Here is a 13,060-nt window from a genome sequence, read left to right as displayed (position 1 = left end):
TGCACAGTTGTTCGTTTACGTAATTTACTCACAAACATATAATCAGAATAAAACAAATTCATTAATTATATTCCATAATGTGTGTTCTCTTGCGCATACAAGAGAAAATTTACAATTTCACGTCATGCCTCATCCAGCACATCTGTATGTCACCAAGATCAATCCACCTATAGCTAGCATTCATAGTTGTCCCAAGTAGAACTCGGGCCATATAGGGGACCAAGTAGTTCCTAGGTGCAAAAAAGGGATTTACTAGCCAGAGCCCCCCTAGCACCCAATCCACCTCCTACTTAATAAGATCCTTGCTAGGAGACCTCTCGCCATTGGAGCGGTCCATGCTTCTGTGGCGGTAAAAATATCCCCTCTTGGTATGGGGATTCATCACCTATCCTTCGGGGAGGTATAGGGCTCCTCAATTCTTATCTATTCCAATACTTAATTCAATCAGGATCTTATCTAGAAAATCACAAACAAGATTGATGTCTGCAAGCAATTATGACTTCAATCAATCATGCAACTTCAAGTGATGCTTAATTCTAGTAGCAATCGACACTTGAGTTTCACAAAATAAAATCTTTCCCTTGGAATTTAACTAGGGGTATCTAGATTTTGGGATCTTTAACTTCCCAGTTCTTGTAACTAAGTTTCTTGGCCTTAATTCAATATTTCTCAAGAGACTTATCTTATTTGGATAGAACTTTTTTAGAAAAAAACCAGTGGTATCGCGGTTGATAAAGGGTTGTTATCTGCTTCCGTGACTCCCGTGCTCACAACTCCAACTGTTGCTTCCACGTTATCAAGGTCATTCGTGATTTCTTCTTTTGAATTCTTTTTCTTCGAGGCCTTGATGGAAATATGATTCATAGAAGAGGAAGAAGAAGACGGTAGTAATACCAGTTGGCAAGGGTGTAAGACTCTCAATGATGATGATGGATATTGCGGAATTCAATGATGTAGGCCTCATGGATGATTCTTCTTGCCTCGAGGAGAGGAATACTTCACTCTCTAGTAGATGGAATAGAGATGAGAATAGAGGTATGATAGAATAGGATAGAGTTCTTCAGTGCCTTTTCTTCTCGGATCAGAGTAGAAGAGGATGAGAGACCTTCAGTGTATCCCCTTCCTTGGGTTGAATGGAATGATGTCTCTTTGTCTCATGGAATAGAGTCTCCTCCTTGTCGATTAGTGTCTCGTCCTCGTCAAGATTGCTTGTTATCGCTCTCTGTAGTCATCCCCAAGCCCTCTATTTATAGTTTTGCAGGGAGGTAGAAGAGAGGAGCTTCCTTTTTTAGTGATTTTTGATGACATGATCGATGACAAAGAGAGAACACTTTATTTTAGTGCTTAGCTTTAAAGCTTATACTCTATTTTCATTTTTTTTTGCCATGCAACTTGTTTGGTTCATAACTTTGTCATGTGAACTCCAAATATAGTTGTTTGGGTACTCAAAACGATTGGAACACATCTGGTCGACAAGCCCTCGTGAGTAGAATTACGAAAATTCATCAAAATAGAAAAAAATGAAAATTTGTGTAAATCATGTTATTTTTATCAATATTTTATCTTGGATGACTTATTCCCTTCAAAATAACTCACAGTATATATTTGGATCCATCTAAAGTGGGAATTAAGTTATCTCAACATGATACTAGAGATTTCAGACTATTCTAGTAAACCAATCCTGTAGAGATTCTATAGCTTTTTTCATATGTGGACGCACTTTAAAATAAACTAAGTAATGGGGACATTACAATAAAGGTAGATTAAAATCAAGTAATTGCAAGATAGGTGCATGTGTTAAAGCATGTTTCAACAAATCCAAAGACTTTTGCGTGTTGTCAGATCATTGATGCACAACACCTTTCTTTAACAATTTCATCAAAGACAATGAAAGCAATGAAATATTTCTCACAAATTTTCTATAAAAGTTGGCAAGGCCTAAGAAAGAACATAACTCATGCACATTTTTGGGGATTGACCAATTCAAAATTACCTCTATCTTTTTAGGATCAACACGAATACCATTAGAAGAAACAATGTGACCTAAGCATTTAATCTGGGTTTGGAAAAATTCACTCTTATCAAGGTTAGCATATAATTGATTCTCTTTCAACAATTTGAAAATTAAAGATAGATGTTCACAATGCTCATTCTCATTCTTATTGAAAACCAATATATCATCAAAGAAAACAATCACACAATTTTGATACTTTAAAAATATACGATTCATCATACGTCTGAATGTAGCTCGTGCATTGGTTAAATTGAAAGGTATAACAAGAAATTCATAATGATCAAACTAAGTTCTAAATGCAGTCTTAAAAATGTAAAGTGTATCCAAATGTACTTTATGATATCCAGATTTGAGATCTATCTTACTAAAAATAGTGGCCCCTTGTAATTTATCCATGAGGTCGTCTACCCTAGGGATCAGATATCTATTCTTAATAGTGATTTTGTTTAGGGCATGATAGTCAATGCACATCCTATAGGTATTATTTATTCTTAACTAATAGGACATGTGCACCAAAAGAAGAACTATTGGGCCTAATGAGTCCTCGGTAACAGTTCCTCAACTTGTGTTTGGGTTTCTTTTTGTTTAATGTGATTGTGTCTATAAGGTGCTTTACATGGTGGTTGAGAACCTGGGATTAAATCTATTTTATGGTCTTTAGGACATGTAGGTGGTAAACCAGGTGGTAAATCAACAACAAAACAATCTTTAAATTGTGAAAGAAATTGTGCATGCCTAGGATGCATCTAATTTTCCTTAGCTTCAATTTCATTCACCCATACTAAATATGATTTACTACATTTTCTCAATGCACGTTTAGCTTGTTTGTGACTAAGCAGTGGAAAATTATCAAAGGTGTGAAATTTATGTAATGTGAGTTGGGTTCCATTAAAATGAATTTTCTTGGAACATGTGGAATAATCTATGTTAGGATTATATTTGTGACACCAAGGCATTCCTAAAATAATATCACTAGCTTGCAAAGACACAACCAAGAATTTTCTATGCTCAACATAATCACTGATTTTAATCTCTAAATCATGCACTTCTTGTGTACCATTGTATCTAATGCCTAAGAATGTATCCTTTATGCGATAATGTGTTGGAACAGTAGGTAAATTCAAATCTTTTACCAACTTTGCGGAAATAAATTCATGCGTACTTCCATCATCATGCAAAACAATCTTTTCTTGACCATACACAAAACGTTTCATTGTTAATAATGAATGAGGATTCGGCATACTTGATAAAGTATCTGAAGCATCACCAATATCATCATCATCTTCAATGAAGTTTGGGATATCTTCATGTCCTCGTCATCAGTTTCTCCCAAGTGATTGATTTGAATAGCTTGCATCTTGCACTGACAGTTCACTGCTAAGTGTCCAGGAGGCTGATGACAGCTGATGACACTTGTAGCAAACCATAGGCTTTGCTTTGGAGAAATTATTGGTAAGGGCTGGAAATTTGGGTATATTGGGATTTGGTTGGAGGGAAGGCTTAGGATTTGAATTAGTAGTTGATGGTAAAGCAAGAGGTCGAGTCGAGGATTTACGGAAAGAAGAAGGAGCAAAGCAATTTTAATTGAATCTTCGAAAGTTAGAAGTGAATTTCTTTGTACCAAAGTTACCATTAACAGAAAATTATTGTGGTCGCTTTTCTCGTGCACAAATTTTATCCTCTACATCATGTGCTAAAGAAATTGCATCCTCCAAAGTCTTTGGCTTGAACATATTCACTTTCACATAGAAGTGACCAAGCAAACCAGACATGTAATTGCGCTTGTGGGTCGCCTTAGGAACATCTTCAAGCATATGAAGTTGAAGTAAGGCACTCCAGAAACACTAAGTGTATTGCGGGATAGATTCACGATCTCTTTGTTGCAGAAGATCTCACTGTTTGATAGCTTCCTCATGAAATTGAGGTGGAAGGAAATTCTACAAAAAATTCTTTTGAAAGGATTCCCAAGTAGAGGGACAATCAACACTCTTGTAGACAACAATCCACCACAATGATGCTTTGTCTACTAGATGGTTAGTGACACATTTAAATTTGTCTTTTTCAACATATTGCTCTTCATGAAAATAGTCATCAAACTAACTAATGAAAGCAAGAACAATTTTGCCATCATGTTGCCCATTAAAAGTGTGGAATTTAAAATTTCTTTTACTTATCTTGGCCTCTTTCCTAAGAGCTTGTGCATTGAGTGTTGCATTAATAGTACGTTGAATAACCTCTTCAAGTTGCACTCCGTCTTGATTGATAGTAGATTGCTTAAGTATAGCCAATTGTGCTTGCAAGTTTTGATGTCCCCTTTGCTCTTCTTGAAGCTGCATCATGATTAGATCCAATTTCTGCTCCATAGTCGGCTCTGGAAAATCGCATTCGCCTATAAAATCGTCCATGTTATGATTTGACATCCTGGATTTGATTGAAGATTCATCGCACGTCTTCTAGTCACGTGTGAAGAAGCTCACCACAAACTTGCTTTGTTTATTAGTATGTCTTTGCTTTCTACGATCTTACTTTTCTTGGGTATGGCAATTGAAAAGGGTCTTCTTCCAAGAAAAATAGTCTTCCAAAAAGACTGCTTGTGATAGTCTACTTGCTATAAATCTGTCAGCCAAGTTGTAGGTGGGAATGGGGGCTTGATTGAAGCGTTAAAGCCGGTTCGGAAATATCATGGTATGAACACTTTGCAAAGTAAGATATTGACAATTGAACTTTAAGCTTTAGTTAAGCTTAATAACTTAAAGTTTTTTAAAAAAAGCTTAAGCAAATCGTTGGATCAACACGTAGGACGATGGCATGTTTTGAACGGAATCGTCATCAATGAGTTCATGCTGAATTATGAAATTGAAAAGTTTAGAGCTTAACCTCTCTAAGCTTAAGCATTAAGCTTAACATTGCACTAATCATGAATTACTTTCTCTGTGATAAAAATGTCTTGAAGAGGAGACTTCTCGAGGGGTCCTCCGCTTGCTGTGAGAGGTCCTTCATGATCAATGGTACAGCATGGGATTCTTCACCGCCAGGAACACACCTATGTTATCAGTTCGTCACGAGATAGCCTATAGAGCCCGTTCCTTCCAAGAGCTTCGTCTTCACGCAAGATGGTAAGTGATTGGAAGCTCTTGATCTCAGCCCTGCTGTGATACCATTGGTGCGCAGATCGGATGTTGTATGCATGCGTAGTGAATGCCCAAAGGTCCCCAAGAACAAAGAACTCTACAAACCTTCATAAAAGCCAAAAGGGAATTTGCACGACATGAGACAAAAAGACAAATTGATTGCAATCTTCTCCCATTCCTTGTGTGAGCGCTTCACAAGGCATGTATTTATAGGTTTATTTATCTTTAAGCTAAAAAATAGCTCACTTTACAAATAGCATGCTTTTGTTTTTGTGTTTATTTTTGCCTAAATATAGAGTAAGGCTTTTGGGCGTTTGGGTTGTGCCCAAATACAAATATCAAATAATGAAATATTTAACCGAGTGCCTATGCACATACAAGATAATAAATATTTTGTCAAGGGCTTTAATAAATAAGTTCACTTAAATAAATATTGGCGCCACACCTTTAGTGATAAGGCGTGCGCCCATAAAAAATAGTAAATTTTCTAGGCATTTGGATTCACGCTATCGCCCAGTGCTTCCCAACGCCATCACCGCCTGCTCTACACATCAACTGAAGCATTCACAATTTTTAGAAAATAATTAAATAAAACCCAAAAAAGTGAATATCTAGCAGTCTTTAGCTACAAAATAATTAAATAGATTGAAACTCTATCCTGACCTTAATTTAATTCGAGTGCACACTCTAAACTCGTAAACACCTATTAATTTAATATTTATTTTACGAAATCACATGCTATGGAATCACCCATGTGTACATTAAATTAATCTGATGCTTGAAAACAATAGGCGTCCACTTCAACTTCTCACACAATGAATCCGCCTTGTGTACGAGCCCCGGCAAATAAATAAAATCATGGAATCCACCATGGAATATGCCTCCTGGCATCATTGTGCTTGTTTCTTAACTGGATTAATTAAGGAAGGATATTTTGCACAGGTGGATCACCTCCATGATTGCACCACGGATAAATCTGAAAAGAGTACTGCTCGATTCATGGGCCGAAGGTTGAGTGGTGAAAAGGCCAACCATGGGAATGATGTTTCACTCTTAGGTAGCTTGCGAGTCAAGGGAGGCTCTGGACACCCCAGTTAGACCGGTATGAAGTTGAAGGCCTATGTGGCCCAATGCCTGTGCACGTTGAAAGATCCTATTCTAGATAAAGGATGGAATTTGTGGTGCCATGTGATTTGGACCAGTTACTTCTGTATGGAAAAAGGAACATATCATTTCTCCTGTATGGGCAGGAGACAAGGATTAACTTGAAGATAAGTTAAGGAGCTTGCTTGAACTTGTTTGTTAAAAGGAGGGCTTGCTTTGTATTCATGTCTGTGCAATAAATTACGCAAACAAACCCTGTTACCTAAAAGGCTTAATTAAGGAAGTTGATTTTAAATGTCACACATAATTGTGGTAGGACCTAATTAAATATGCCTTACGGGTAGAGAGGCTGAGCAATGCATCCCTCTCATTTCCCATTCTCTTTGAACAAAGTGTGGCATGGATCCGCTTTGGCTTGGGTATCTCTATGTAAAGTAGGATATCTAAGACCCGATGGTAGAATACTATCAGGAGACCTTGACCACTAGGGACCAGTGGGTTCTCGGCTGTGAATGTTCTGTTGTGAGGCAGACTTGAGAAACCCTAGGCAAAAAACCCCGTAATATTCCATGGGAGTGCCAAGTAGTGTCGCTTAGATTTGTCTCTCGATGGACTACTAAAGACGTGCATGGATAGCCGATAGGCATGCACATTACACACAGACTCTTAGTAGACCAAAGATATAATCTAGTAGTAGATCTATAGTTAGTCCTTGGTCTAGGAGACTAAGGAGTCCCACATCTTCCAGTGCATCTACTATTGTGGCAAGTAATGTGATAAAGGAAATAATAAAGTGTTAGATGGTAATAATATATCTACTAGTCATGTGGCTCTTAATGGAGACTCTAGTGGTTCAAAGAGTTTGGATGATGAGCTTGGTATTCCTTTAGTCATGTCACTAAGTGTATAGAGAGTACATCGTAATATGGCAGCTCCATGGAGTGATCAAGTGGTAGTACGTAAGTCTAGTAGGATGAAATATTCTATTAGAAGATTTGGTTTTGAGGGTTATGAAACTCACCATTATGCTTATATGGTAAAGGTAGTTGAGGATGTTGAGGCCACTTATTTTGAGGAGGTTATTGGTCATGCTCATTGGGATGCAACAATGGATGAGGAGATGGCTATATTAGAGGCCAACACGACTTGGGATCTAGTACATGTTGAGATATCGAGCTCCACTCGTGATACGCCAGGGTGACCGTTGTGTATTTATGTCACCGACTTGTCAGTTGCAGACGCGGTTGGTACACCGCCCATGAATAATAGCTACATAATAGCTATCCTTATCTACTCTAGTTTGTGGCTCATTTAGTATGCCACCTTAGTTAGTTGAGTTTGGTTTTGAGACCCATATATAGGGTTTTTCTATTTCTTTGTATTAGAGTTCTTTTGGCTTACACAACTAAGAAGAGAAAAACAGTTTTCAGCCTCCACCCTTGTGTGTATTCCCCCATTGTGCAAGCAAGAAAGCTACAAGTGAGACTCCTTCCTTCTCTCCCACAATCTTGACATGGTATCAGAGCCTTGTTCGTGGTAAGGAGCTCAAGAAAGCAAGCCAAGCTCGCGGTGTTCTGGTAAGAGGAGCAGTGTTGCTTTCATTTTTTGTTTTGGGAGCAGATCTCTGCAGGTAGCACAGCCGGAAATTGCAAGAGTGCATTGTCTCAGGTTGAGACGCCCTTCGCGGTGAAGCAAGAGGGCAGTATATGCTGCGGGGAAGGGCTTTAGCCCTTGGCGACCTTGTTTTTTTGATTTGAGGCCATTTCGGGGCCTGTTTTGGAGGCGGAAGTTTTCTGCACGCACTCAGGAAAAGGCTCAGTTTTATGCTGTGCAGCCACTATTCTACAGGTCGGTGAAAAGTTACTGTAGAAATTGCATCGTATGCTTGTGCGCAGAGACATTGGGAGTTTCAGAATCATCCTTGGTTCCTGTTTATGCAAAATCGTCACTAGGAAGTGACTGTGTGGTCAAATACCACTTTCACCAGTTTTGCAGATTTGCCCTTGTGAGGGTGAAGCTGTGTTTTTTGCAGTGACAGAATTTTTTACAGTATTCTATAATGGCGTCTGATTCTCTTTCACAGATTGTCACTGAAAAGCTTGACAAGAACAACTTCCAAGCATGGAAGTTTAGAATGACGAATTTTCTTATGGAAAAAGGATATTGGGAATTTGTTGCAGGAAATGAAGAAGAACCAGTTCTTCCTGATATTCCCAATCAACAGCAAATGCAGGCATTTAAAGCATGGCATGAGAGAGCCAGGAAAGTTATGTACTGGCTGTCTATCAGTATTTTAGACTCTATGATTGTGCATATTCAGGATGCAAGTACGCCAAAGGAGGCATGGGATACTTTGTCAAAAATGTATAGCACAAACACGCAAGCCAGGAAAATGCAGCTCAAGCAAGAGTTGCATAATGTGCAAAGAGAAAGTATGAGCATCAATGACTACCACATGAAGGTGAAGAAGATTGCAGATGCACTTGCTTCCATTGGGTCGCCAGTGGAAGATGATGATTTAGTTTCTATGACCTTGAATGGTCTAGGAAAGGATTATGCACAGTTTTGGACATCCATTTCAGTTCGTGAAAGATTTCTTGATTTTGAGGAGTTGATTGCTCTTCTAATTTCTGAGGAGCAAAGAAATGGTGGTGCATCTTCTTCAGGAGGAACTTCAAAAGAAGCTGTCTTCTACTCAAATGCTGGAAGAGGTAGAGGCAGAGGTAGAGGAGGCCGATTTGAAGGCCGTGGTAGAAATCAGAATATGCAGCAAACTCAAGAAAACCAGTCCTATGGAGGAGGACGTGGTAACTCTAGAGGCAGGGGGAGCCAAAGAGGTCGTGGTGGATGGCAAAGGGGCCAAAATGCAAACAGTAATGTTGAATGCTACTACTGTGGTAAAATGGGTCATATGGCTAAAGACTGCTATAAAAAGCAGAATGACATCATGAATGGAAAACTGCAACAAGGGAATTATGCATCTTCTAGTAGACAGGGTGATGATAGAAATGAGCATTTGTTCATGGTGCAGCACATGAACAATTCTGTGACAAGTGCAGAAGAAAGCAACGATGTATGGTATGTTGACTCAGGTGCATCAAACCACATGACAGGTCATGCAGAATGGATGGAGGATGCAAGGAAAATGGAAAAACCAGGATTTGTGGAGATTGGTGATGATACTGCACATCCTATTGTGCAGATTGGAAAAATTCCTTTGTCTATGCAGGATGGGAAAAAGAAATACCTGTCCGATGTATTTCATGTCCCGAATATCACCAAGAATCTAGTTTCTGTTGGTCAAATGGTTGAACAGGGCTTGCAGGTCAGATTTAATCCTCATGGATGCTTTGTTGAGGATATGAAAAATAAAGGTCGCTTGATAGTAAAAGGAAAGAAGAAGGGCAGAATGTTTACATTGGATGTAGACATGTCTGAATTGAGTGCAGCAATGTTTGCACATGGGACCGGTGTAGTTGCAAATATTGATATCTGGCATAAACACATTGGTCATGTTAATGTACAGCGACTTAAATCAATGCAGGCCCAAAATATTATTGCAGGATTGCCCAAATTCAAGGTTGCAGAAATGCATAAGGTATGTGAAGCCTGTCAGTTTGGAAAACAGGCAAGGAAACCATTTCCTAGACATGTTCAAGAGAGTGAGAAGCCATTGGAATTAATCCACTCTGATGTGTGGACTACTAAAGCTGCATCTCTTGGAGGCTGTCATTATTTTGTCACTTTTATTGATGACTATAGCAGAAAAGTTTGGGTGTATTTTATGAAAAAGAAAAGTGAAGTTTTTGGGCATTTCAAAACCCTTAAAGCTATGGCTGAAAAAGAAACAGGTCTGCAAATAAAATGCCTGAGGTCAGATGGAGGGGGAGAGTACCTCTCAAATGAGTTTGCAAAGTTCTTGCAGGAGCATGGCATAAAGCAGCAATATTCATGCAGTTATACCCCACAACAAAATGGAATTGCAGAAAGGAAAAACAGGCATATTGGAGAGGTATCTCGTGCCATGCTCAATGAAAAAGACTTGCCAGATTTTTATTGGGCTGAAGCAGTTGCTACAGCAGTCTACATAATGAACAGGACTCCCACTGCAGCAATACATGGAATGACTCCAGAGGAGAGGTATACTGGTAGGAAACCAGATATTTCTCATTTGAAAATTTTTGGTTGCATTGCCTATGTACACGTACCAGATGAGTTGAGATCCAAGTTGGATCCAAAAGCTGAGAAGTGCATCTTTATTGGTTACTCTCTGCAGCAAAAAGGGTATAGATGCTATAACCCTTCTACTCGTAAGTTTACAATGAGTAGAGATGTTGTTTTTGATGAGATGAGTAGCTGGTATAAACCAGTAAATGTGATTGATGATGTAGATGCACAAAATGGTAATGCTGCACAGAATTCACAGCAGCAGTCACAAAATATTAGTGGACCTGGAGCGTCCTCTAGCAATGGTTCACATTCTTCGCCATGGACAGGCAGATTGAGATCAGGAGAATCTTCTCAAAGCAATGCAGATAGTGGTATACAGGTATCATGAAAAGGAAAAGAGAAGGTAGATCATCCCATGTTTGATGTGAATGCAGGTCACTCTTATGTGAATGGTGAATCCAGTGGCTCAGAACAGAGCATTGATGATGAGTTGGGTATTCCTTCTATTGTTACACCTGGAGTAAGGAAGACCAGGGATGTTTTGAGAGCACCTGGGAGTGAACCTACTTTGCGCAGGTCAACCAGAGTCAGGTATCCTGTGGATAGGCTGAAATATGATGGATTTACAGCCATTCACTATGCATATACGGTCAAAGTGATACAGGAACCAGAACCCACTTCTTTTGAGCAAGCCATGGGAAAAGAAAAATGGGAGAAAGCCATGGATGAAGAAATGGATGCCTTGGAAGCAAATGCTACATGGGAATTGGTACCTTTGCCTAAAGGTAAGAATGCAATTGGCTGTAAGTCTGTTTATAAGGTAAAGCACAATGCAGATGGTTCTGTGAACAGATACAAGGCAAGATTAGTAGTCAAGGGGTATGCACAAACATATGGCATTGACTATGAAGAAACATTCAGTCCGGTTGCAAGGATGGCAACCGTAAGAGCAGTCATTGCTATGGCTACATCAAAGGGATGGTCTTTACATCAGATGGATGTAAAGAATGCCTTCTTGCATGGTGATTTGCAAGAAGAGGTCTATATGGAGCAGCCACCAGGTTATGTGCATGCTGATCATCCTGAGTTTGTTTGCAGGTTGAAGAAAGCCTTGTATGGCTTGAAGCAAGCACCTAGAGCATGGTCTGACAAGATAGGACAATATCTTGTCACTATTGGCTTTCAGATTTCCAAGGCAGATTTCTCACTTTATGTGAGAAAAACAGAGAACGGTATTATGTTACTTGTCATTTATGTTGATGATTTGATTATGACAGGTGACAGTGATGAAGATATCCTTCATGTGAAAATGCTATTGAAGCAGAAGTTTGAGATGAAGGATTTGGGAGAGCTGCGTTATTTCTTGGGCATTGAGGTGATTAGATCACCAAGTGGGATACAGCTCTTGCAGAGGCAGTATGGATTGGACATGCTGTCCAAATATGGGATGACAGGCTGTAAGCCTATTTCAGTTCCTTTGGAGCAGAATGTGAAGCTGAGCGCAGATGCAGGTGAGCTTATGGAAGACCCTACTATGTACATGTAATATTTCCACACAATAAAAGTTAGTTGGTTAGTTCAAAAGTTAGTTAGTTAATTAATAAGTTAGTAAGATTACTAACTAAAGACTAACTAAGGTAAAAACTAACTAACATTAATTATTAATAATTTTTATTAAAATATTTTATTTAAAAAAATCAAGAGTCGTAAATTCGATATTTTTTCGAATTGGCAAGGACCGTGGCCATCCTTCACGTAAATTACAACGTGAACGAAACTTATGAGCTATATTAATCACTAGGATAATGTGTATAGTTTGGATGATCTAAAAATATTAGACTTTTGGACAAGACTAGAATATTTTAGATATTTTAGAGATTATCTTTAAAAAAAAAGAGAGAGATATGGAGATTTCTAGGACTAGATGTCATTAAAATAAAAAAATAAAAAAAAATAAGTGATGTGTTAGTTAGTTTGAAGATTTTATAAAAAGAAAAACAAAGAAAAGTGACTGGCGAAATCGCGCGCGCCGCGATCGCAGTTTACAGGCAGTAGACAGCACTTCGAACAGAGAAAAGAAGAAGGAGTGAACTGAGAGCTTTCTAACCAAGTGTCTTGGGGTTTTACCCCCCTTTTGGAGCCAATGGAACCGTCAGATTTATGATCTGAGCATCAGATCACTGATCTTTCCAAGATCCCCCTCCACAAAGAGCTCCACTTCTCAACCACAAGCCCTCTTCCCCAATTCACTATAAATACGAGGCATGGGAGAGGCATAAGGGATATAAGGAGACCCCGAGAGGCTGCGAGAGAGAAGAAGAGAGAATGAAGAATACTCCTTCAAGAGGCTGCGAGAAGCTAAGAAAGAGAGAGAGAGAGAGAGAGAGAGAGAGAGAGAGAGAGAGAGAGAGAAAGAGAAAGAGAAAGAGGAAGAGAGTTAGCTCAAATCCCTTGTCTCGATCTTTAACTAAGCCATATTCTCTACCCTCTCTCATCTAAAATCTATCCTACCTTCCCTATCTCTCAAACTCCTCGTGGACGATGGCTCCAAAGCGACAAAGTGGAAAAACCATGGAAATCAACGCAACCGGTCAAGCAACAGGTATTGCCAATGATACGGGAGTGCCCGAGGTTGTGGGAA

This window comes from Lygodium microphyllum, chromosome 20 (genome assembly GCF_053477565.2).
Source record: "Lygodium microphyllum isolate KBCC chromosome 20, Lygodium_microphyllum_v1.1.10, whole genome shotgun sequence".
Classification (NCBI taxonomy): domain Eukaryota; kingdom Viridiplantae; phylum Streptophyta; class Polypodiopsida; order Schizaeales; family Lygodiaceae; genus Lygodium; species Lygodium microphyllum.
The sequence above is the reverse complement of the archived record's forward strand: the minus strand, read 5'-3'. Positions refer to the sequence as shown.